The following is a 23,602-nucleotide window of genomic DNA, read 5'->3' on the forward strand; positions in this document are numbered from 1 at the left end:
AATGTGGGGATCCAACTGACGAAATGTGAGATTGTGGCCTGAGCCGAAGTCAGACGCTTATCCAACTGAGTCACCTGGGTGCCCCAGGTACAGCTTTTGCCTCCACAAAGGACACCAGGACCAACACAATAGGGATGTCCTGGGGGAAGTCTTGTGCTCAGGCCTCACTCCTGCTCCCTGCTCGTCTTGAAGATCTTGTTTCTCTTCTCATTGGCTACTCCCTTTGAATGTCAGCTCTAAATGCTGATCACTGGCTCCTGACTCACCATTCCCAGATCACTTCCTCAGCTCAACCATCAGTAAAAAGATCTTGGTCAGTCTGGGACTTCCCTCCTCACCCACCACCCCCAGCTGGAGGCCAGTGGGCATGGGGCCTTCCCACTGCTGAATTAGACAATGTATGAGGAGGATTCATTGTATCTGGGCAGAAAGAAGACAGCAGGAAGCTCACTGAACTCACCTGAGAACTCCTCTATAATTGTGTGGGGACGAGCTGGAAGGGCTAGTGTAATTTTAAAGGCAATTGAATATATAGCTTGTTCTCTGATAACCAGAGATCATATAGTAACAGGTGAGAGAAAGAGTAAAACTTGGCAACTCAAGCTTATTCTGATTTGAATCTCTTTGACAAAGAAGCCGTATGATGTTTTCTTATGACAGCCACTCATCTTCCCACTCACCCATTTGACCCATCCTCCAATTCCCTCCTTTCCATACAACTCTTAGCTTCCAATATTTATCTTTTTGCTCACTACCCAGATTCTCCTACCTATCAATCAGTGAATCCATTACATGCCCTTGAACCCTTTTGCTGTTACATCATCCATCATGGTTTCTGTGGGATGTCTTTCTGTGTGTGTAGGCATGTAGAACATGTGTTTCTGTAGGTTAACAGGTTCTTTGGCAACCTTTGTAGCTATGTTACATAATGTAGTGTGTAGGTGTGTGCACCTTTGTGTGGATGGTTGAATTCTGATGGAGGTTTAAAATCAACCATCTTTATATTTCAAGTGCAAATTGTAGGTATGTAACTCTTGTGTTCATCTGGCTATCAGTGTTTAGGTACCTAGTTGTGTTTGTGCATGTATAAGTCTGCGTCTGTATACATCTGCATGCATGTCTCAAGGCATAGCCAATAGCTTCCTATAATGTGAGAGCATCTGTCTCCAAATCTTCTTACCTAGCTGTGTTACCTTCTCATTTTTATTTTTTGGCAAAATGTTTATTGTGGTTAGAATATATGTAACATAAAATTTACCATTTTAACCAATTTTAAGTGTACGATTCAGTGGCATTACATTCACAACACTGGATGAATAATCACCATTTCCTATTGTCCCAATTTTTCAACACCCAAACAGAAACTCTGTGACCATGAATCAACAGTTTCCTTCTCCCAACCTCTAATCTACTTTCTGCCTCTATGAATTTGCCTATTCTAGATATTTCATAGAAGATATTTCATATTCTAATATTTCATATAAAGTGGACAATTATATTAATTGTCCTTTTTGTGTCTGGCTTACTTTAATTCACATGTTTTCAAGGTTCATCCATATTGGAACATATAGCAGAATTTCATTCCTTTTTATGGCTGAATAATACTCCATTATGTGCATAGGTTGATGCAATCATTTGTTGATGGACACTTAAGTCATTTCCACTTTTTAGCTGTTGTGATAATGCTGCAATGAACATTGGTATACAAATATTTATTAAAATTCCTGTTTTGGGAGAGCCTGGTGGCTCAGGTGGTTGAGCATCTGACTGTGGCTCAGGTCATGATCTCACAGTTCATGAGTTTGAGCCCCTCATCAGGCTCTGTGCTAACAGCTCAGTGCCTGGAGCCTGCTTCGGAGTCTGTGTCTCCTTCTCTCTCTGCCCCACACCCTACTTGCACTTTCTCTCTTTGTCTTTCAAAAATGAATAAACGTTAAAAAAAAATTAAAGTCCTTGTTTTTAATTCTTTTGGCTATATACCTACAAATGGAATTGCTGAGTCATATAGTAATTTTATGTTTTGTGTTTTGAGGAACGACCAGTCTGTTTCCATAGTAGCTATACCATTTTACATTACCACCAGCAATGGAAGTTTCCAACTTCCAATGTTTGCCAACATTTTTTATTTTCCTTTTTTTTTTCTGGGGGTGTGCAGAGGGAGAGGGAAATGGAGAGAGAGAGAATCTCAAGCAGGCTCCCTGCCCAACACAGGGCTTGATCTCATGACCAAGAGATCATGACCTGACTAGAAATCAAGAGTCCAATGCTTAAGCAACTGAGCTGCCCAGGCACTCCTTTCTTTTTTTTTTTTTTTTTAATAATAGGCATGTTAATGGATGTGAAGAGTGGTATCTCATTGTGGTTTTTCATAACGATTTTAATGATCAGTGATGTTGAGCATATTGGCCATCTGTATTTCTTCTTTGGAGAATTTTCTATTCAAGTTCTTTGCCCATTTTTTAATTGGGTTGTTTGGTTTTTTTTAGTGTCAAGTTGTAGGAATTCTTTTTTATATTTTACATATTAATTCCTCATCAGATATATGATTTGCAAATACATTCTCCCATTCTGTCAGTTGGTTTTTCACTTTCTTGATAGTGTCCTTTGATGTACAGAAGTTTTTTATTTTGATGAAATCCAATTGATCTATTTTTTCTTTCATTGCTCATGCTTTTGGTGTCATATTTAAGAATCCATTGCCAAATCCAAGGTCATGAAGACCTACCCCTGTTTCCTTCTAAGTTTTATGGTTTCAGTGCTTATATTTAGTTCACTAAACCGTTTTGACTTAATTTTTATATATTATGTGAGGTAGATGTCCAACTTCATTCTTTTTACATGTGGAAATCCAGCTGTCTCAGAACTTTTTGTTGAAAAGACTGCTCTTTTCCAATTAAATGGACTTGGTACCCTTGTCAAAAATCAATTGGTCATAGATGCATGGGCTTATTTCTGACCTCTCAATTCTATTCTATTGGTTCATATGTCTATCTTTATGCAAGTACAACACCATTTTAATGATTGTAGCTTTATAGTAAATTTTGAAATCAGGAAATGTGGGTCCTCTTACTGTTCTCTTTTAAAAAAAATTTTTTTTAATGTTTATTTATTTTTGACAGACAGATAGAGACAGGGCATAAGCAGGGAGGGGCAGAGAGACACACACACAGAATCTGAAGCAGGCTCCAGGCTCTGAGCTGTCGGCACAGAGCCCATCACAGGGCTTGAACTCATGGACCATGAGACCACAACCTGAGGTGAAGTTGGACGCTTAACTGACTGAGCCACCCAGGCGCCCCATTACTGTTCTCTTCTTAAGACTGTTTTTGGCTAATCAAGGCCCCTTGCAATTCCATATGAATTTGAAGAAAGGGCAGTTGGATTTTTGATAGAGATTGTACTGAATCTGTAGATTGCTTTGAGTACTGTCGCCATCTTAACAATATTAAGTCTTGCTACCCATAAATATGAGATGTCTTTCCATTCATTTAGCCCTTTAGTTTCTTTCAGCAATGTTTTGTAGTTTTGAGTGTATAGGTCTTTCACCTTTTGTTTAAATTTATTCCTAGGTATTTAATTTACTTTCTCCTTTTTTTTTTTTTTTTTTTTTAATTTTTTTTTTTTCAACGTTTATTTATTTTTGGGACAGAGAGAGACAGAGCATGAACGGGGGAGGGGCAGAGAGAGAGGGAGACACAGAATCGGAAGCAGGCTCCAGGCTCTGAGCCATCAGCCCAGAGCCCGACGCGGGGCTAGAACTCACGGACCGCGAGATCGTGACCTGGCTGAAGTCGGACGCTTAACCGACTGCGCCACCCAGGCGCCCCAACTTTCTCCTTTTAATTGACTTGAAATCCTCCCTCATTATAATTACTAGACTATAATGTGTTCATAGTACACATAATAGTGCCTAATACATAGCAGACATTGAACAAATACTAATTGAATATAAGAATATCTAAAATCATAGGATCTTGAAACTTAGAGGAAACACTAATACTGACATCATTCTTCTAAAAATGGGGAATGATGTTCAGAGAGGCTAAGTAAATTGCTCTAAATAGCACAGTTAGCTAGTGGTAGAACAAGAAGTTCATATCTCCTGAGAATTTTCTGTGGATCAAAATGCAATCATTATATGCCAGGATTCTGTCTGCTGGAGTAAATAAATGGGTGTATTCATAAACTTGGATGTTTGTCTTTATGTCTGGAAATTTTTCAGTATCTAGTTCCCTATTCTCTGAAATGAATCTTAAATAATTGGGTACCTACAAAAGTAGCTTGCATTTAAGACAAAAGAATAATGAATAATGTACATATTTCAGCAAATGAGGTTACTCAAATGGACAAGTAGCTGAATTAATGGTTATTTGGATATGTGTATCTATGCGGGCATCATTCATGAAAGTCTCTATGAATGTGTGTGTGTGTGTGTGTGTGTGTGTGTGTGTGTTAGATGGGATGACTGAGGGCCATTTTGGAAATGAATTTAGCCCATTAGATCTTTCCATGCTGAGAACGGATGATCTTCTGCTAGATTTTATCTCCTCAAGAAGTTGTTCCATTATAGGATTACTTCCATTTGGAGAAAGAGTGGAGAAAAGAGCAAAGATATGATAATAACTATGTCCTTGTTTATAAACTAAGGCATTCCTTAATGTGCTTTTTGTTTTTCTTAAAAAAGAACTATTTATTTGCTTTTTGGCCCTCTCCTGAGATAAGGGTCAATCAGCCTGGGACAATTTTCAGTCTTGCTTTATTCTTGCCCTCTTCTATAGTTGGTTAGTCCCTCTGTCGTTCTCTTACCTCTCTTGATATAGGCTTTCCTAGAGCCTCCCAAAGATGGCCAATAGTCACGGGTCTGGGAATTGTTTCTGAGTCAATGGTGCAAGACCAGCAACTCTTGACTCTGGAATTTGGGAGCTGTAGAGGAGAATTGTTAGTTGCCTACTCAGTATCCTTTTCCTTATTAATAGCTCCCCAATATTGTTATGGGCAATGAGGTATTTAGGAAAACAAACAAAAACCCTAAAATGAACAAAAACTACATTTCCCACTTTTGCTTGCAGCTAGAGATTATCATTAACTCAGCCCTGGACAATTAGGCATAAGCAAAAGTTTTTGGATGGGGTTTTTAGTAAAGATCCTTAAAATGGAGCTGAAAGTCCACAAACACCTTTTGCCCTTTGCATTTTGTCCTTCTTCCTGGCTGGATTCTAGATGTAATGCTAGAGGTGGAGCAGCCTTATTACAACTATGGCAACAACAAGGAAAAGGTTAAGATGTCACAGAGATATCAACACTGACGTTGCTATGCTGCTGAGCTAATGCCCACTATCTCCTACTTCTTGTTACACAAGAAAGACCCCTAATTTGTTTAAACCATTGGTTTTGGGGTCCCCTCAACCAGCAGCCCAATTGAATTCTTAACAGATACAGAAGCTTAAACAGAAAGATAAGATAATTTGAGTCAATGGATTCCTATATACCTTGTTGGTAAATTATATTTAGAGTAAACATTATGGAAGAATTTGAAGTAGCCAACACAATGGTGATGGCATAAATCTGAATCTCCCAACATACTCCCTGACTCGAAAGAAAGAAAGAAAGAAAGAAAGAAAGAAAGAAAGAAAAGATCAAATAACACTAGATAATGCCCATGCCTTCAACATAACTAGAAAACAGAGAATGTTCAAATTTCAAATTAACTTTACACAGAAAAATAAACACTGAAATCCAGCAAGCTGCCCCCACACTCTTGATGCAAGTCTGTCAGGAAAACAAATCAATTTGAGAAAAACTGTACAGAGTGTAGAAATGGGGAACTAGTGGTGAACTTAAGATTGATCTAAAACCACCACCCAAAAGAGAAAGCCCACCCTAAGTTTGAAAACACTGAAAAAACATGCTGGTAGATCAGAGCACTTACTACAAGGAAGGGACTTAACTGTGCGTGGAGGGTGCAAGAAAGCAGTTTTGGAAAGATAAAGTTTTGGGCAGAGGGATCAAACAAAAGCAGAGGTGAGTTTCAGAAAACTTGTAGGATGAGGGGAAAAGACTTGAGGGGGAAATTTAGGAATCTATCAGACCTTCTCTCCCTCTAAAATGGAAGGAAGCACAATAATTCCTCTTCTCCTATCATTCCTCTCCCATAAAATAATGATCAATCAATTAAAAAAAGAAAAAGAAAACAAAACAGTATACTTTGCTACACTAACAGAAGAGGGCACTCTTGATCTGGAAATCTTTCATCCACCCCACCATTCAGCCCTGTCCATGGAAATGCAGATCAGTCTTCATCTAAGCAAAATCATTATAATAGAAATAAAAAGAATCCAAACAATAGAACTCTGTATCTATTTCTATATCAACTGATAAAAACTCATCCCCCAAATAATAGCAAAGTGAAAGAAAACTCTCCTACTGTAACACAATTCTCCAAACTGAATTATTTATCCTTAACCCAGCATTTGGGACTATGAGAAACATTTTGAATCATAAATTCAAAAACTAAGTACAAAAACAGACAAAAAGTCAGTAAGAAATAAGACAAGAGCTGAGTGAACTCAGGAAAGAAATAGAATAACATTACACTGAATTACCTGTAAGATTTTAGATATGTATACTAAGACATTTTATATACACACATACATAAAATGCCATCCTTCAAGGTACATTCAAATGATTTTTCCATCATGTAGCTTTTCAGAATTCATCCTAACTGGGTATGACCTTTGAGACATGCAATAAATTGTGGCCATTTATTGTGCCAAGTATTACCATTATTGGTAAATGATTGTGCCAATTATTATCATTATTGGCAAATGATTGTTTGAAGACAGCAGAGGAGTGAAGGGAATCCTAAGAAATATATCTAGAGCAAAAAAATAAAGAGTTTATCATACTCTAGTGACCACCTAGGCATAGGCTTGACTTTATGGATGAGGAGACTTTATGGATGAGGATTCAGGGAGGCTTTACATAGTGGCCCAAAGCCAGTTAGTGACAGGGCAATGGAAAAAAACCTTCCTTTCCTTCTCTCTCCTCGTCTCTTCCTCTTGCTTCAGAAGACAAGGAGTGCTTCCTCCTGTCTGGATCCACCTTCCATCACCCCCCAGATGCTAGACTGCCCCCCTTAGCAGGATTTCTCTTTTATATTCACTCTCCCCTTTTCCTCTGTTCCACCCCCCCCCCCAAACAGAAGTTAGATGCCTGTCACTCTCATTGTCAAAAGCAAATAAACCAAATCACCTTCCATTGATTCTGTCATCTCTGATTTTCCTCCATCATTAAAACTTCTGAAAGTGAATTATACTAGCTGTCAGCTCCCCTTCCCTACTCACTCCTAAACCTCTTGTGGCTCTTCAGAGAGAACCGCATTCTCTCTGAAAGCAGTCTTGTTCAGAAACTGCTGGTTATTATCTTTTAGACACTTTTTCCTTGTCTTCTTGGACCCACAATCTTTTCTCTCTAGGCAATTCTATAACTATTCATTCTCCTTTTCTGGCTTATCTACCTCCCTCTTAAATACAGGTATTCCCTATAGTTCTCCACTACCTTCTTTTTCTGCCCTGACAGCTAGATCTCCAGGCCCACCAGTTTCTTGGGTGCCTCTCCCAAGTGACCTACTAGACATTATCCCATCCCTCGGTTCCAGGAGACACCGGGGGCTCAACATGTCTGAAACTGAACTCCATACCCCCTTGAATTCTGCACCTCCTCCTATTCTCCAATCCAGCCTCAAGTGGTTCTTGATACCATCCTTTCCTTTACCTTCTGTACCAAATCATTCACAAATTAAACTAAAAACACCGAATACTTAGTACGTGCAGGCATTGGTCATGGGGCTGGGAATAGGAGGTGAATAAACCCACTTCCTACATTTGTGCTTACAGACTCAGTGAAACATGTCCAATCAGCATACACAACTTTCATTCCATCCTCCCTGCCATCCTTTTCACCCTCACTGTCACCCTCCAAGTTCAAGTCAGCATTACCTCTTTCCTAGACTAACAAATCAGCCCCTCTGAAGCCAGCCTGGTTGAGTTGAGTTGATCTCTGTCCTCCTTGTACATTTTTCTAGTTTAACACATCTATTCCTGTTTTGATGTCTCCCCCTGGATGGAATGCCCTCCTTGATCTCCCCATGCTACACCTTATCTGCCCTTTAAGGCCCATCTCAAATCCTAGGTCCTCTTTGATGCTTTCCCTGACTTCTTGAGTCAGGAGTGTATCTTCATTTTCTGAACTCAGGCAGACTTGCCCTCTGCACCTATGATTTACCAGCCATCCCTTTTGCCCAAGCTGCTTCCTTCACAAATTATGATTAGAAGGTAGAAACCTCTTTCGTGTGATAGGAAGATGGATCAGTGATTAACTTCAAGAGAGATTATTCTATCATAGGCTTATTTGTATAATATCTTTTTTTCCCTGGAGATTTGATCAACTAAACTGCTAGAGAAGGTGAATATGCTTTTGTCCAGTGCTTCAGAAAAAGTAATGTGTGACTTCAAGAAAGTCACATGAGTTCTCTCGGCGTGCCTGGGTGGCTCAGTCGGTTAAGCATCCTACTTGATTTTGGCTCAGGTCATGATCTCAAGGTTGTGAGATCAAGCCCCACTTCAGGCTCTGTATGGGGGTGTGGAGCCTGTTTAAGACTGACTCTCCCCGCCCCCCCCCCCCCGTCTCTCTCTCTCTCTCTCTCTCTCCCTCTGCCCCTCCCCCACTCATGCTTACTCTGTGTCTCAAAAAAAAAAAAAAAAAAAGAAAGAAAGAAGTTACATGAGTTTTCTGGACCTTAGTTTCATTATCTAGAAAACTGAAAAGTACTAAATGATTTTCAGTACTCTTCCAGATCTAACATTCTATAATTAAGTTTTGAGGAGATTTGACAGGTGGCATGGTCTATTGATACACTAATCCAACATCCATTTCCAGCCCATCTCCTTTTCTTGCCTTCTTTATAGAAGGTAGAAAAGCTAGATATCCTCTTCACCAGCTGTCCTTGTAATTAGCAGTGGCCATGCAATATAGTTCTGGCCAATGAGAGACAAGCAGAACCACATTAAGAGGAACTCTAAGAAGCCATTTGTTTTTCAAATGAAAGAGAGAGGCACAGATGACATCACTTCTGCAGTAGGCAGAATTCTCAGATGACATGCCCTGTAGGATCCTCTCCCTTTGATTCCCTCCCCATGGGGGATATCACCACCATGATTATGTTACCAATTGGTTGACTTTGAGTCAATCAAAAGGAAGATTATTCAGGGTGGGCCTGACATAATCAGGCAAGCTTTTCAAAAGAGATCATTTTCCGTTGGCCTCGTAAAAGAAAGCAAACATAGGGGCACCTGGGTGGCTCAGTCGGTTAAGTGTCCGACTTTGGCTCTGGTCATGAACTCATAGTTTGTGAATTCAAGCCCAGCATCAGGCTCTGTGCTGACAGTGTGGAGGCTGCCTGGGGTTCTTTCTCTCCCTCTCTCAGCCCCACCCCCACTTGCACACACTCACACTCTCTCTCCCTGTGTTTCTCTCAAAATAAATAAATAAACTTTTAAAAAAGACACTCCCTTCTAAAAAAAAAATAAAGCAAGCAGACAAATGGTCATGTTGAAAACTGCTTGGGAGCAGCCTCTAGCTGATGAGAGCCTCAGCCCTAGGAACTGAATTTGACCAACTATCAGTGAGCTTCTAAGAGGATCCTGAGCTTCAGATGGCATGCAGCCCCTGCTGACACTGTGCTCTCAATCTGGTGATTCTTTGAGCAAGAACTCAATTAACCACTGACCAGACTCCTGACCCACAGAAACTGGAGATAACAAAATTTGTGTTGTTTAAGTTTCTATATTTGTGGCAATTTGTAACACAGCAATAGAAAACTGATACAACTCTCTCCCACTTAATTTCAAAAGTTGGGCACTTAAAAAACCATCTTGTGGTCATAAAGGAAAGGCCAAGTAAATCACAGAATCTCTGGCCTTGACCTCTTGCATGTCTAAAACATGGTCAGCAGCTGCTTTTTTCCAAACCTTTTTTTTTTAACACCAGAAAAAGAAACATCTATTTGTATAAGCTAATACAAGTTAGCAGGTTTTTCTTTTTCTTGCAGTTGAAATCATTTGCAATCGAGAAAGCAAACTTCTGAAAGTAGCATGAGCAATTTTTTATTGGTTCATTGGTAAACGTTTATAAGGAATCTATAATGTTCCAGATACAACGCGCGCGCGCACACACACACACACACACACACACACACAATTCTAAGGGCACCTAGGTGGCTCAGTCAGTTAAGCATCTGACTTTAGCTCAGGTCACAATCTCACAGTTTGTGAGTTCGAGCCCTGTGTCAGGCTTTGTGCTGACAGTTCAGAGCCTGGAGCCTGCTTCAGACTCTGTGTCTCCCTCTCTCCCTGTTCTCCTCCCCCCACCTCTCTCTCCCTCTTAAAAATAAATAAAGATTAAAAAAAAAACCCTTTGCCTTCAATAGGCCCATAGGGTACTGTTGGAGGAGGGGTGGTGAGCAATAGTGGGCAGGGGTGGAGGGCACAGAAATCAGGATACAATTAAACTACAGAGTGATTTAGGCTATAATAGGTATAAGAAGAAGGTCTTAGGAAAGTTCAAAGAAGGGATACCTAGAACAGATTTTAGGGCTGGCTAGGAGGGAAAGGCTGGCTCTGGAGGTTCAGGATGTACACCAGAATCATAAGGGATGAGTACAAGTCCTTCAGTAGGAAGTCTTGGCATAGATAGGAGTAGAGGTCAGTCAAATAATTGACAACTACCAAGCACCCAGTGTGAGGCTGGGGAATGTGCCAGATGCTATAGGCAAATAGAGACATAGAGTACATGGTGCTGGCCCCAGGTTCTTATAATCATCCCTCATTCCCTGATGGAACAGCATGAGTGCTCTCCCTTGTCAACTAGAGAAATGTAAATGGCACCTGACACCCCACCCTGCTGCCCGCTCCCCAGATCAGCGCCCTCAGCAGCTGCCCCAGATGTAACCACATCCAGAGAGTGGTTTACCCACGGGAGAATCAAGGACAAGGTTCTTCAGGAATGTGTTGTGCACAGGGAATTCAAGAGAATAGAAATGGAGTTGACAGGGAAGACAAGCCCTCCGGCTTTTGAAGTAGAATGTTGGAGGCATTCAGGCTTAGTCAAACCACGTCATCTCTCCTCTCAACTTAGGGTTCTTACAGCCTAGGATTTTGCTGGGAAATTAGAAAGCTCCTATAAATCTCCTTTAAATAAATAAAGGAAGAAATATGTCAAAATAATAAAATGTGAATTCTGAAACAGGGCCTAGAGAAAAACACCGGAGGTAAAAAGACTTAAGGCAGATACTGTCGCAGGAAGTTGAGAGCAACAACAAAACAAACCTTATTTCATCCATTGACCTGTTTCCATCATATCAGAAGAACAAAGATGATTTGGAATGCTAAAAATAATAGGCAATTCAGGGGCAGAGGGAACTATGTGTTCTTACCTCAGAGGATGTCCAGCCCAGCCTCCCCTGGTTTTCCCAGGATGCTGGGGAAACTTCCTGTGTGGCGGCATGCAAGGAGCTTGCCTGAGACCTAGAGGTTGTTTTTATTTTTCAACTTTTTAAACCATCAGATTTACTGAGGTTTAATATGTATATATATATACATATATAAAAATATATAAATTATATATAAATATATTTATTGTGAATATATTATATATAAATATAATATAAATATTATAAATATATTATATATTATAAATATATTATATATTATAAACATATATCATATATAAAATATATATGTATACAGTAAAATTCACCCTTTTTCCATATACAGTTTGATGATATTTGACAAATGTGGACAGTAGTGTAACATACTATGAAGACAGAGGGCATTTCCATCACCCCCACAGATTCCCTCCTGCCCCTTTGTAGTACCCCCCACTCTAACCCCCAACCTTACAACTACGGACTTAATTTCTATCCATATACTTTGTTTTTTTCCAGAATGTCATATAAATGGAATCAGAGTATATAGCCTTATATGTCTGGCTTCTTGCAGTTAGCGTAATGCAAGACCAATTTTTAAAAGCTTTAATGTTGTCTGCCAAGGTCATCTTTCCTTGTGATCTCAGACTAAGTGGATGAGCATCAATGTGCATGCTTGCTTTAACAAATTCACTGGAGTATGACTGTAGACCCTAAAACAAACCTGCTGAATACTAAGCAGTTTCTCTTTGTCCTCTATTCATATGTGTGTCAAGCTACCCTTGTACAGTGAAAACATTAAAGGAGTAGTGAATTTATACATGAATGTTGCTCTATTTATTAGCACTTCGAAATGCATAATTGCATTTCAATTAATCCGGAGCTTTTATAGGCCTATACTATTGGCCTCAAGGAACTTGCAAAGATAATTAAAAAGACAGCATATAATTAGCTCATAGAATTTTATTGCTCAAAGGAGTTTTAGGAACCATCTAGTCATGGCATCACAGAATTTCACAGTTGGCAGTGTCCTCCAAGACTTCCCAGACCTACCCACCATCTTAGATTTGAATTTCCTCCACGGCAGCAAATTCCAAGAGAAGACAAGTAATGTAAATGTGTGAAACTAGCAGCAGAGAGTGATAGGACTTGAGGCAAACTGAAGAGGGCATGGTAGTATCTATGGTCATTCAAATTCAATTTGAAAAACAAACACTGTGAAAAACCGATAAATACACCTCTCTGGGCTTGCTCCCTCCTTGGGTTATCAAATTACTATCTATTTTCTACATTAGCCTTCTCAAGTTTTTAGCTAATTTATCAGATACTACTGAGACCCTGCCTCACACTCTTTCCTTCTTAGCAGTTCACTGTGGGCCAAATTGGCTTTCAATTGCCAGCATAGCACCAGGCAGGCAGAAAGTGGCAGAGGACTAATGGTTTCCTGGGGTAATTTTCAACCTCTACTGATGGAAATTTGTGTGTAAATATCTTAGCCCTCTCAGTTTGTTGGCAGGATAACAGGTGACTATTTTACACTGGCCTCCAAAATTTCCAAGTGGGATTAGATTTCCTGTTTCCATATGGGACTCTCATGTGAACAATATATCCTTTCCTTGTCCTACTTCTATATTTCCTACCACTCTTTTCTGGGATCACCTGCCAGATAAACTACCCTGGATCCTCATCTCAGGGTCTACTTCTGTGAGAAAAATCTCAAGTTAATGTAGCCACTGAATACTCAAACATCTCCAGAGATAAGGGACTTGCTGCATCTCAAGATGCTTGAGGCTGTTTTGGTAAATCTCTGACCTACAGAAATAACTCTCCCTTAACTGAAGTGAAACTGTCCTTCTATGACTGGCATCTAACGGCTCACTCTAGGGGACTATATACTGTTGTCTGGAAATAGCCCTCTTTAGAAAGAATCATTCAAGCCAATTCTTAAATTGTTTAATTATTCTTCATTATGTTCAACATTTCTTTCACTTATCTATGAAAGAAAAATTGTTAACTAGTACATAAAACCAGTAGTGAGAATCTGGAATGAAAAACGCCCAGGAGAGGGAAGGCTGGAAGAGGATAATGGACTTTCCTCATTACATGAGATGGAAACTAGATCCATAGCTAAATGTTAAAGGAAGGATCAATCCAGAAGACTATAGAATAAGAGATCATTTTGTTTACATATATAATGCATGTATTATGTGTACAATTTAGGGTCGCAGTTTCTCTCTTAGGAATGGATAATGAAAAAATGTGCTATGTCATCATTTTTAGCCTGACAGTTTTCTGCTACCTATGTTTCCCAGTCAAATGTTTAATGTTTGTTCTCACATATACTACCTAACAAGGCATCAGGCACTTTGTAAAGGTGCCGGTATGGTATTAAATTCTCACTTTCTTTCCAAGACGCATCTTTGGGCCTCTTAAAAAGCAAGAAATCTTCTCAATTGCCTAAGCAATGTCCTGATAACATCTCTACCTATTCCTTCCCACCTTACAAGAGAAAGAGAGCTTTGAGAGAACAAAGAGCTGGGCAAAATGGAGTGCAAAACAGTATGACAAGTAGATTTCATGATGAACATCCCTTCTGACATTCTGTTTGAAAAAAGGTTCTTATCGAAGAGTTCAATGTACTAGTTTCTAAATTTTGAGAGTGTTTTGAGGACATACATGGCCATTTCCCCACAACCTGTTTCTGGGACACACTGAAAGGACTGATTACTTGTTAATATTTTTTTTCTTATACAAAAGTACTCCGTGAATATGCATTCCTGAGTATTTATGAATAGTTTTTCTTTTAAATTTTTTGAAAGAGAGATAAACAAGTAATTATTGAATTCAAGTCTACACCTATTCCTCCCACTTCTCCATCTGATATAATTACAATAAGTCTGGGTTGTACATATCTGAACATTTTCTGGTTTTGATTGTCAAGCAATCAAATAGCATTTCTCGCCCCCATTCAGACCCATAATTTAGAAGCTTCTCTACAGTGACACTTGGTACAGTTTAATTATAATGCTCTTCACTCCAGAAAGCTATTTAAAGGACGATGGAAGCTGTGCATTTTCCATCCTTTCTCTTAAAAAAAGATTCAGAAATGTATGTGTAGCTGATCCCACATTGAAACTTGATACTTGTGTTGTGCATGACTTTGAACAGCAATACTTTTTCCTTTATGGAATGGCTGATATTTTAAAATATATGTTTCTTTCCACGAAAGAGTACCCAGCACAATTATATCATTTTGAAACATTTTCACCACGACACTAGAAGAATGCACGTACAATTTCACAATCATCTGTATTGTTTTCAGCAAATACTTTTTCATTTCAAAATGAGATTCTCAAAGCCCCCCATGGGTAGGTGTTTTAATTCAACACTGAAATAAAGAACTGCTTTTTCTGGACATATTCTCTTCCCTTCCGTGGCAGCTACTGGTACCAACTTGCTCTTAATTATCTCCCATTCAATGCTAGTCATAACCACCCGCCCATTTCACACTCAGGCAGGCCAGCCCACAGGACTCACCCAGCCCCCTCTGGCTGAATCATCTCCTTCCACCCACGTCCTTCTACTGCCGTTTCCTTCCTCACATCAGTGCTCTTTTCAGAGGGACAGTCTTGCTTTTCCAAAGCTTTTTTCTTTATTCTATGTTATGCCCCCTTTATATTCTAGAAAACCACAACTCTAAGGGAACTTTCTTCCCATTACTGAAGACAAATCATGCTTAACACATCACAGAATCTGTGCTTATTATTAGCTCCCCATTAATTCTTGTGTACTTTAGGGAAAAGGAGGATTTGAGAAACTGGACATTCATTACCTTCACTCTAACATGCAAAAGGTAAAACTGAATCATTTTTTGAAAGTTTCTACCTTAGCATAGACAAAGGAAATCCCAGGCCTGGGCAATTTAAACAGTCAACCTACAGTTTGACACCCCTGTTTCAACACCCAACTCTCACTGACTTTTTAAAAAAATCTACAGGTTAAATCCTTTCAAATCATTAACTCTCAAGTCTCCGTATTTTTTTTTTAAGGCATAAATAGTGACTAAATGGCTCCAAGTGTGGGAGCCTGACTAGGATCTGATACCTGAAGGTATCCAAGCTCTGATGAACAGAAACTTTGCGCTAATCCTAGTCCAGACCATGAAAACACAATTAAACGTTTCATCTGTATGCATTATTTGCTTAGTTAAGTTCAACATTTTCAGGAGGTATCCATGCATGAAGATAAATCCTGGGCATGTACAGGACAAGTCATTTGTCATTATCTCACAAAGGTTGCTTTTTTTTCCCCAAGGTTTTCACAAAGGTCTATGTCATTATTAGTAGGCAGTGCATTTAACAGTCAAATACATTTAAATAATTTACAAGTGACTGCATGACTGCAGCATTGGTTACTAGATAGATAACCAATCCAATAAGAAACCAGCTAACAAATAACTGTCTAAATATTTAAAATACAGCTCTTATTTAGATCATCCTTTGTTTTGATCATCTTCTTGGAGGGAAGAAGTCTGCTGGTCACACTGGAAATATATTAAGGCCAAATCTTTTCTTTTTTTTTTTTTTTTTAATGTTTATTTATTTATTTTGAGAGAGAGGGCACAACGGGGGGAGAAGCAGCTACCCTGGCTGGAGGGCGAAGTGAAGGAGACACCGTTCTGCCTGCTGCAACCCTCTATGCCATAAAGATTCCTAACACAGGGCTTGCAGTGACCCCAACAAGCAAAGGGAGAAAAGAGGGAGCCAAGGTCAAATAGTCAGTGATGGCCCCATTGAGGGGGTCCCTAGAAGTTTACAGTTAAAAGAGAAACTACTTGGCTCAACTCTCCATTTTATATGAAAAAAATGAGCTTCAAAGGCCTAACTGATACAAAGTCATTAGGGAATCAGTTTAAAAAAAAATTAGGGATGCCTGAGTGGCTTAGTCAGTTGAGTTCCGATTGCTGATTCCAGTTCAGGTCATGATTTCACGGTCGTGAGACCAAGCTCTACATCGGGCTCTGTGCTGAGAGTGGAGCCTGCTTGGATCTCTCTCTCTCCCTCTCTCTCTGCCCTTCCCCCACTTGCTCTCTCTCTCAAAATAAATAAATAAATTTAAAAAATTAGAAATAGAACCCAAGTATTTCCACCAATAAAAAGAAATATCTCTGTGAGTACCCAGTAGTATGTCCTTCCCTTTTATCATTTCACCAAATCCTCACAACAACCCCATGGAAAGGGCATCATTATCCCCATTTGATGGATAAAGAAACTGAGGGTCAGGGCGCCTGGGTGGCTCAGTCGGTTAAGCGTCCGACTTCGGCTCAGGTCACGATCTCGTGGTCCGCGAGTTCGAGCCCCGCGTGGGGCTCTGGGCTGATGGCTCAGAGCCTGGAGCTTGCTTCCGACTCTGTGTCTCCCTCTCTCTCTATCCCTCCCCGTTCATGCTATGTCTCTCTCTGTCTCAAAAATAAATAAACGTTAAAAAAATTTTTTTTAAAAAAAAGAAACTGAGGGTCATAAAGGTAAGTAATTATCCCAAGTTCATAAGCAGATGGGGCAAGTGGTACTGCTACATGGAACTTCTTGCCGATGTTCACAGCTAACGTTTTACAGCTTTGTGCGCACTCACACAGGAAGTGCCAGGCAGCAAACTGAGCTCTTTACAATATCATCTGACTAAAGTCTCACAACAACCCCTGCGTTGTTATTTATGTGTTGATAATGTTATTGCCTTTATCTCCATAATGAAAGCATGGGATTTTAGGTTTCTTTTGTGCCTTTTCCACTGTTTTGTTGTTGTTATTTTTTGTTTTGCTTGTCTCTTTAGACACAAAGACCGTTCCAATATATATATATACATATAGCAAGCAGGCTCTTTCACATGTTATTGGCTGGAGTCCAAACTGCCAGTATGTTTTAGGAAACAAGAAAATAATCATACTCTTACAACCCTTAGCACTGAATGGAAAGTATTTCTGAGGGAAGATGGATGAGGGGTGAAAGATGGCAGCCATGCCTATCCTTGGAAGTTTGCCAGGGGCGAAATGAACTGAAAGGAGGTGCGTAAGATCTTTGCTCTAGGTCTGACTGAGTGAGAATACTGAGATAAAGGGATGTGTTTTTATTATTTTAATTTATATGCAATTACCAGGATATACACACAGCACAATCCCAACTGCTTAAGTTTTGACTTGTGTCACTAACAACCGACACATCAATAACTAAGTAGGGAAAATTAGGAGATACAGGTAATAAAAGTAATAAAATTTAATGTGTAGTTTCTTTGAAGATTTGTAAACAGACCTTCCAAATCACAATAATGCATTTTTTTTAAATTTTTTTTTTCAACGTTTATTTATTTTTGGGACAGAGAGAGACAGAGCATGAACGGGGGAGGGGCAGAGAGAGAGGGAGACACAGAATCGGAAACAGGCTCCAGACTCTGAGCCATCAGCCCAGAGCCTGACGCGGGGCTCGAACTCCCGGACCGCGAGATCGTGACCTGGCTGAAGTCGGACACTTAACCGACTGCGCCACCCAGGCGCCCCACAATAATGCATTTTAAACGTGCACACATTAACTTGGTACTCACTTTATTCAGTCATCCCCCTCTGTCTCCAAACCTTTTCGATGCCCCACCCAATGTCTGGAACACATTCCCCTTCTCAGCTCTATGAGCTCATGCCTTTCAATTGTTCAATCATCCCTAAAATTATTACCTTTCAGGATGTTTTTTTGTACCAACTAGAAGCGTGGTGGTGATTTCCTTTGAACATCTGTCTAAACCAACCTTTTATTCACTTATAAAATGAAAGTCTAGATTACATCATCGGTAAAGTGTCATCCAGGTATTAAATTTTATGTGTTTCTAGTGTAATGTATTAAATCAACAAACATGTATTGAGCACCTACTAAACATCAGGCACTATACCAGAAACTAGGGGAACCAAGATGCAGTCCCTCCCCTCAACCACTTTATTCTAAAGGAAGAGGGGATCAGAGATGACTATCACTCAAAATTAAAAATGATAAAATCAAGGAGTGCCTGGGTGGCTCAGTTGGTTAAGTGTCTGACTTTGGCTCAGGTCATGATCTCATGGTTTGTGAGTTCAAGCCCCACGTCATGCTGTGTGCTGACACCTCAGAGCCTGGAACTTGCTTTGGATTCTCTCTCTCTCTCTCTCTCTCTCTCTCTCTCCTCTTCTCCCACTTTCTCTCTCTCAAAAATAAATAAACATTTTAAAAATGATAAAATCGAGGTAGCTGCACAAGGATCAAGTGGCTAATTCTGTTTGGATGGTTGATTAAGTAAAAACACAGAGAAGATGGCATCTGAGCTGAGCCTTGAGAAATGAGTTAATGGGCCCAGATAAGAAGGAAAGAACTTTCTCTTTTTTTTTTTTTAATTTTTTAATGTTTACTTATTTTGAAAGAGAGAGAGAGAGCAAGTGAGGGAGGTGCAGAGAGAGAGGGAGACACAGAATCTAAAGCAGGTTCCAGGTTCTAAGTTGTCAGCACAGAGCCCAACACGGGGCTTGAACTCATGAACTGTGAGATCATGACCTGAGCCGAAGATGGATGCTTAACTGACTGAGCCACCCAGGCGCCCTAGAAAGAACTTTCTACATAGAAGGAACAGCATGAGTGATGGTATAGAAACATGTGAATATCTAGGTATAGCAAAGAGAGCATAGATGAGTGTAGAGATGGGGCAGTAGGACTAAGACCATATCCTCTGAGAAGTCAGTTATCCAGTGTATTAAATAATCTGGGGCTGCCATATAAAATACCACAAACTGAGTGGCTTATACAACAAAAATTTATTGTCTTACAGTTCTAGAGCCTGGACGTCCAAGATCAAGGTCTTGTCAGGTTTGGTTTCTCCCCAGGCCTTTCTCCCTAGCTTGTAGACAGCCACCTCATAGCCTTTCCTCTGTGTGGACCCACCTATTATCTCTTCCTTTTCTTATAAGAACACCAGTCCAATTGGATTAGAGCTCCACCCTATGACCTCATTTAACCTTAATTAGCTCTTTTCAAAACAATTTTTTTAAGTTTATTTATTTATTTTGAGAGAGAGAGGAGAGCAAGAGAGCGAGCACAAGTGAGGGAGGGGCAGAGAGAGGAGAGACAGAATCCCAAGTAGGCTCCCTGCTGTGAATGCAGAGCCTGATGTGGGGCTCAAACTCACAAACTGTGAGGTCAAGATCAAGAGTTGGACACTTAACCCACTGAGCCACCCAGGTATCCCCTAACCTTAATGAGCTCCTTAAAGGCCCTATCTCCAAATACTTCACACGTTAGGGCTTCAATGTATGAATTTGGGGCAGGGCACAATTCAGTTCATAACATCCAGCCACCTGCACTACAGACATTTATCTTTTTTGTTTTTTGTTTTGAAAGGGAGGGGAGGGGCAGAGGAAGAGGGAGAGAGAGAATCCAAAGCAGTTTCCATGCCCAGTGTGGAGCCCGACTTGAGGCTCTATCTCAGGATTGTGAGATCATGACCTGAGCTGAAATCAAGAGTTGGATGCTCAACCAACTGAGCTATCCAGGTGCCCCTAGGCATATATCATTTTATTGCACGTTGCTTTATTGTGCTTTGCAGATAACTGCATTTTTTTTTTTTAACAAATTGAAGGTTTTGTGTCAACCCTGCATTGAACAAATTTTTGGCACCATTTTCCTAGCAGCACTTGCTTATGTCATTGGTGCTTCTTGCAATATTTCAAATATTTTCATTATTAGTATATGTATTTGTTATCGTGATCTGTGATCAGTGATTATGACTTGCTGAAAGTTCAGATGATGGTTACTATTTTTTAGTAATAAAGCTCTTTTAAATTAAGGTATGTACATTATTTTTTTCGACATAATGCTATTGGACACTGAATAGACTAAAGTATTGTTTAAACAAAAGTTTTATAAACACTGGGAAACCAAAAAATTCATTTGACTTGCTTTTTTGCAGTGATCTGGAACTGAACCCACAATATCTCTGAGGTGGCAGCAGATCTCTGGTGTCGGCAGGTTTGTTTTCTCCTCAGGCCTTTCTCCCTGGCTTACAGGCAGTCACCTTCTTGCTGCAATCTTTCATAGTCCCATGGCAGTCAGACTAGCTACCATCAGGTCAGTGTATTAAAACTCAGTCACCCCGTTCATGAAAAAATGCTTTGACCTCACCCAAATGATTGCATATTCTGATTTTACATTTAATTCTTAAAAGATAGCTTATTTGTTTTGCTATTTTAGAACTGAAACTCTACACTAAGTATGCGGAAAGCCTAGACAGAAAAGACATTGTTAATAGCAATAAAAATGGCTGCTGACAGACTGTATTTTCCAAAGATGGCTGCAACAATCTCTCCCATCCCTCATGCTCTCTCCCGGTGTAATCTTGCCACTCACTGCCCCATCAAGAAGGGGAGTCTAAATCTTGTCCCCTTGAATCTGGGGCTGACCTCACACCTCACCTGTTACTAATACAATGGCACGGTATGATTTCTGAGGCCATGAGAAAAGACCATGAAACTTCCACCTGTTTCCCTTGGAACAGTCATCCTCAAGAAGCCCGTCTTTGGGGCCTTCCCTCTCAGAACCCAATCACAAGCTGTGAACATCTCAAGCCACATGAAGAGGCCCTGTATAGGTGTTCTGGTCAATAGTCCCAGCTGAACCCGGCCGTTAGCTGTTCTAGTCCAAGTGCCAGGCAGGCGAGTGAGATGTCATCATGAAACTAGATTCTCTAGTCACAGCTGGTCCAGACTTCATCTAGTAAAGTCACTCCTACTCATCTGAGTGTTCCTAGATGAGGGGCCAGACATCACAGAGCAAAGAAGAGCTCTCTCCACTTGCCCATTCTGAATTCTGAGAATCAGAATCTGAGAGCATAATAAAATGATTTTTTTTCATGCCACTAAGTTTGGGGTGACCTATTACATAGCAATAGTAACTGGCCTAGAGAGTTAAACCACTAAGGCAACAAGATATTTTTAAATATATTTTTTTTAATTTTTATTCTTTTAGTAATCTCTACACCTAATGTCAGGCTTGAGTCCAAGACCCTGAGGTCAAGAGTTGCACGCTTCACTGACTGAGCCAGCCAGGCACCCCAGGAAACAAAATTTTTAAAAAATTACTTATAATAGATGTATGGAATTGTGGAATCACTATATTGTATAGCTGAAATGAATATAACACTGTATGTTAACTATATTGGAGTTAATAAAAATTTTTAAATAAATATTTTTAAAAAATTTTACATTCTTATAATAAATAAACAGATAAGCCAAAAATATAGTCTGAGTCTATTTAGTCTACAGAAAAATAGCCCTGCACACCTCAATATTCTTCCTGAAAAGCTCCCTATTTATAATACAGCATACTATTTGATGTTCACAATAATATCCCAGTTTCATTAAGAAAATGTTAAATTTGGTTCAGGATACACACCTTTAGAAGGCAGAAGAAATAGATGATACATTTTAGAAAGATATACCTCAAACTGATTAATATTTAAAATGCTTTGGTGCTTTAAAAAATGTGTTTCCAATATCAGGAAAATTAAAACACATATATATTCTTTGATAATACTGGATAAATTAGGCTTTACTATAATTTTTAACTGAATCAATTTCATATTTATTGGTGTTTGTGTTTCTTGTCAAGAGTAAATCTTGGGAACTAGCATATTATTATTTATGTATGTACATTCTTTTTTTCAAAAAAAGATTTGAGCAGGCTTTGAGATTTGCTTACCCAGTTTTGTACCCCATTAGGCATAACACATATGATAGAATCATTAAGAAATACACTTTGACAATGATAATGATGTTATGTTATGACCTCTTTAGAGACGAGGGCCATGCCCTAATATTCATTTGTGTGTTCCCAATATTGCCTAGTTCCGTCCTTTGTATGTAATAGAAGCTCAAAAGAGAGTTAATGAGTTGAATTAAATTGACATAATTGTGATTAGATCTTTAAAATAAATTATGCCTAAATTTTTCTTCCATATGCTATAGAGAAATCAGAAAAAAATTCTGAAATAATTATCCCCAAGTAATACAAAAAAGCTATGTAAAATACCACCCACTTCTAAAATGGATATATTTATGCATTACAATAAACACACTACATGATAGACTTTTCTAATTTTATTTCCATGGAGTTTCACACCATTAAAGTAGTATTATAAAGAGCCCAACTGCAGTTCAGGTCAGGACTAACATTGAATGAGGACTGTGCATATGGATACATATGGCTGTATATATATGTATGTGTGTGTGCCCATGTGTGTATGTTTAGAAGGGAAGCAGATTTTTTAGCAGAGGTAGAACTTTAGGTCTCATATGCCCATCACAAATATTCTTTGCAGAGAGCAGACAGAGACTGGGGCAAAGCAGGGTCTGATGGATGGCTCTAAGGAGACACAGGGCACAAGTAACCATGCTAACATTAAGAGTCCCAGCTTTCCTCCTGGAGACCAGCAACGCCAAAGTACTCTTCCCACCCCTCGAAGGCTCTCACCCTGAAGCTCCATATAGGACCCCCACTTAGCATTCATCCTAGTAGGACTGGGCCCCTGACTAGAGACACATCAGGTAGAGATTCTCTCTCAATTGTTCTACTGTACAAATCAAGATTGCAAGGATGGGGTGCCTGGGTGGCTTAGTCGGTCAAGTGGTTAGGCATTGGACTCTTAATTTCAGCTTAGGTCATGATCTCACGGTTCCTGAATTTGAGCCCCACGAAGAGCCCTGCATTGGCGTTCGGCATTGACAGTGCAGGAGCCTGCTTAGGATTCTCTCCCTTTCCTTCTCTCTCTGTCCCTCCCCAGCTTGCTTGCTCTCTCTCTCTCTCTCTCAAAATAAATAATAAATTTAAAAAAGAAAAGATTGCAGGGATAAACTGTTGACTGAAATTTTATCTTGACTGATAATTTAACTATGTGCAGACAGTATAATTTCAGCCAGGGATGCAATTAAAATTCAGTTAAAGCATTGTCCGTATCCTCCACAATTTATAATCCAGTGAAAAAGATAGGCTCAGTCATTTGTAGCTAGCTAGTCATTTCTGACCGTAGAGGTCAGATGCTAGTCTATATATATGAGTAAAG

General features: G+C 39.6%; 1 protein-coding gene across 3 annotated transcripts in view; it reads right to left on the bottom strand.

The window, feature by feature from the left end:
- Nucleotides 1-23,602, bottom strand: part of LOC123599233 (serine protease 58-like) — a 135,150-nt gene that overhangs the window by 20,883 nt on the left and 90,665 nt on the right. Inside the window, exon 1 of one of the 3 annotated variants that reach the window (XM_045480546.1) lies at nucleotides 20,476-21,266. The exons of the other annotated variants lie outside the window; for them this stretch is intronic. The gene's annotated coding sequence lies outside the window, so the exon portion shown is untranslated. Of the gene's footprint in view, nucleotides 1-20,475; nucleotides 21,267-23,602 lie in introns of those variants that run through there. 3 annotated transcript variants of the gene reach the window in all.

Source organism: Leopardus geoffroyi, chromosome C1, assembly GCF_018350155.1.
Source record: "Leopardus geoffroyi isolate Oge1 chromosome C1, O.geoffroyi_Oge1_pat1.0, whole genome shotgun sequence".
NCBI lineage: Eukaryota > Metazoa > Chordata > Mammalia > Carnivora > Felidae > Leopardus > Leopardus geoffroyi.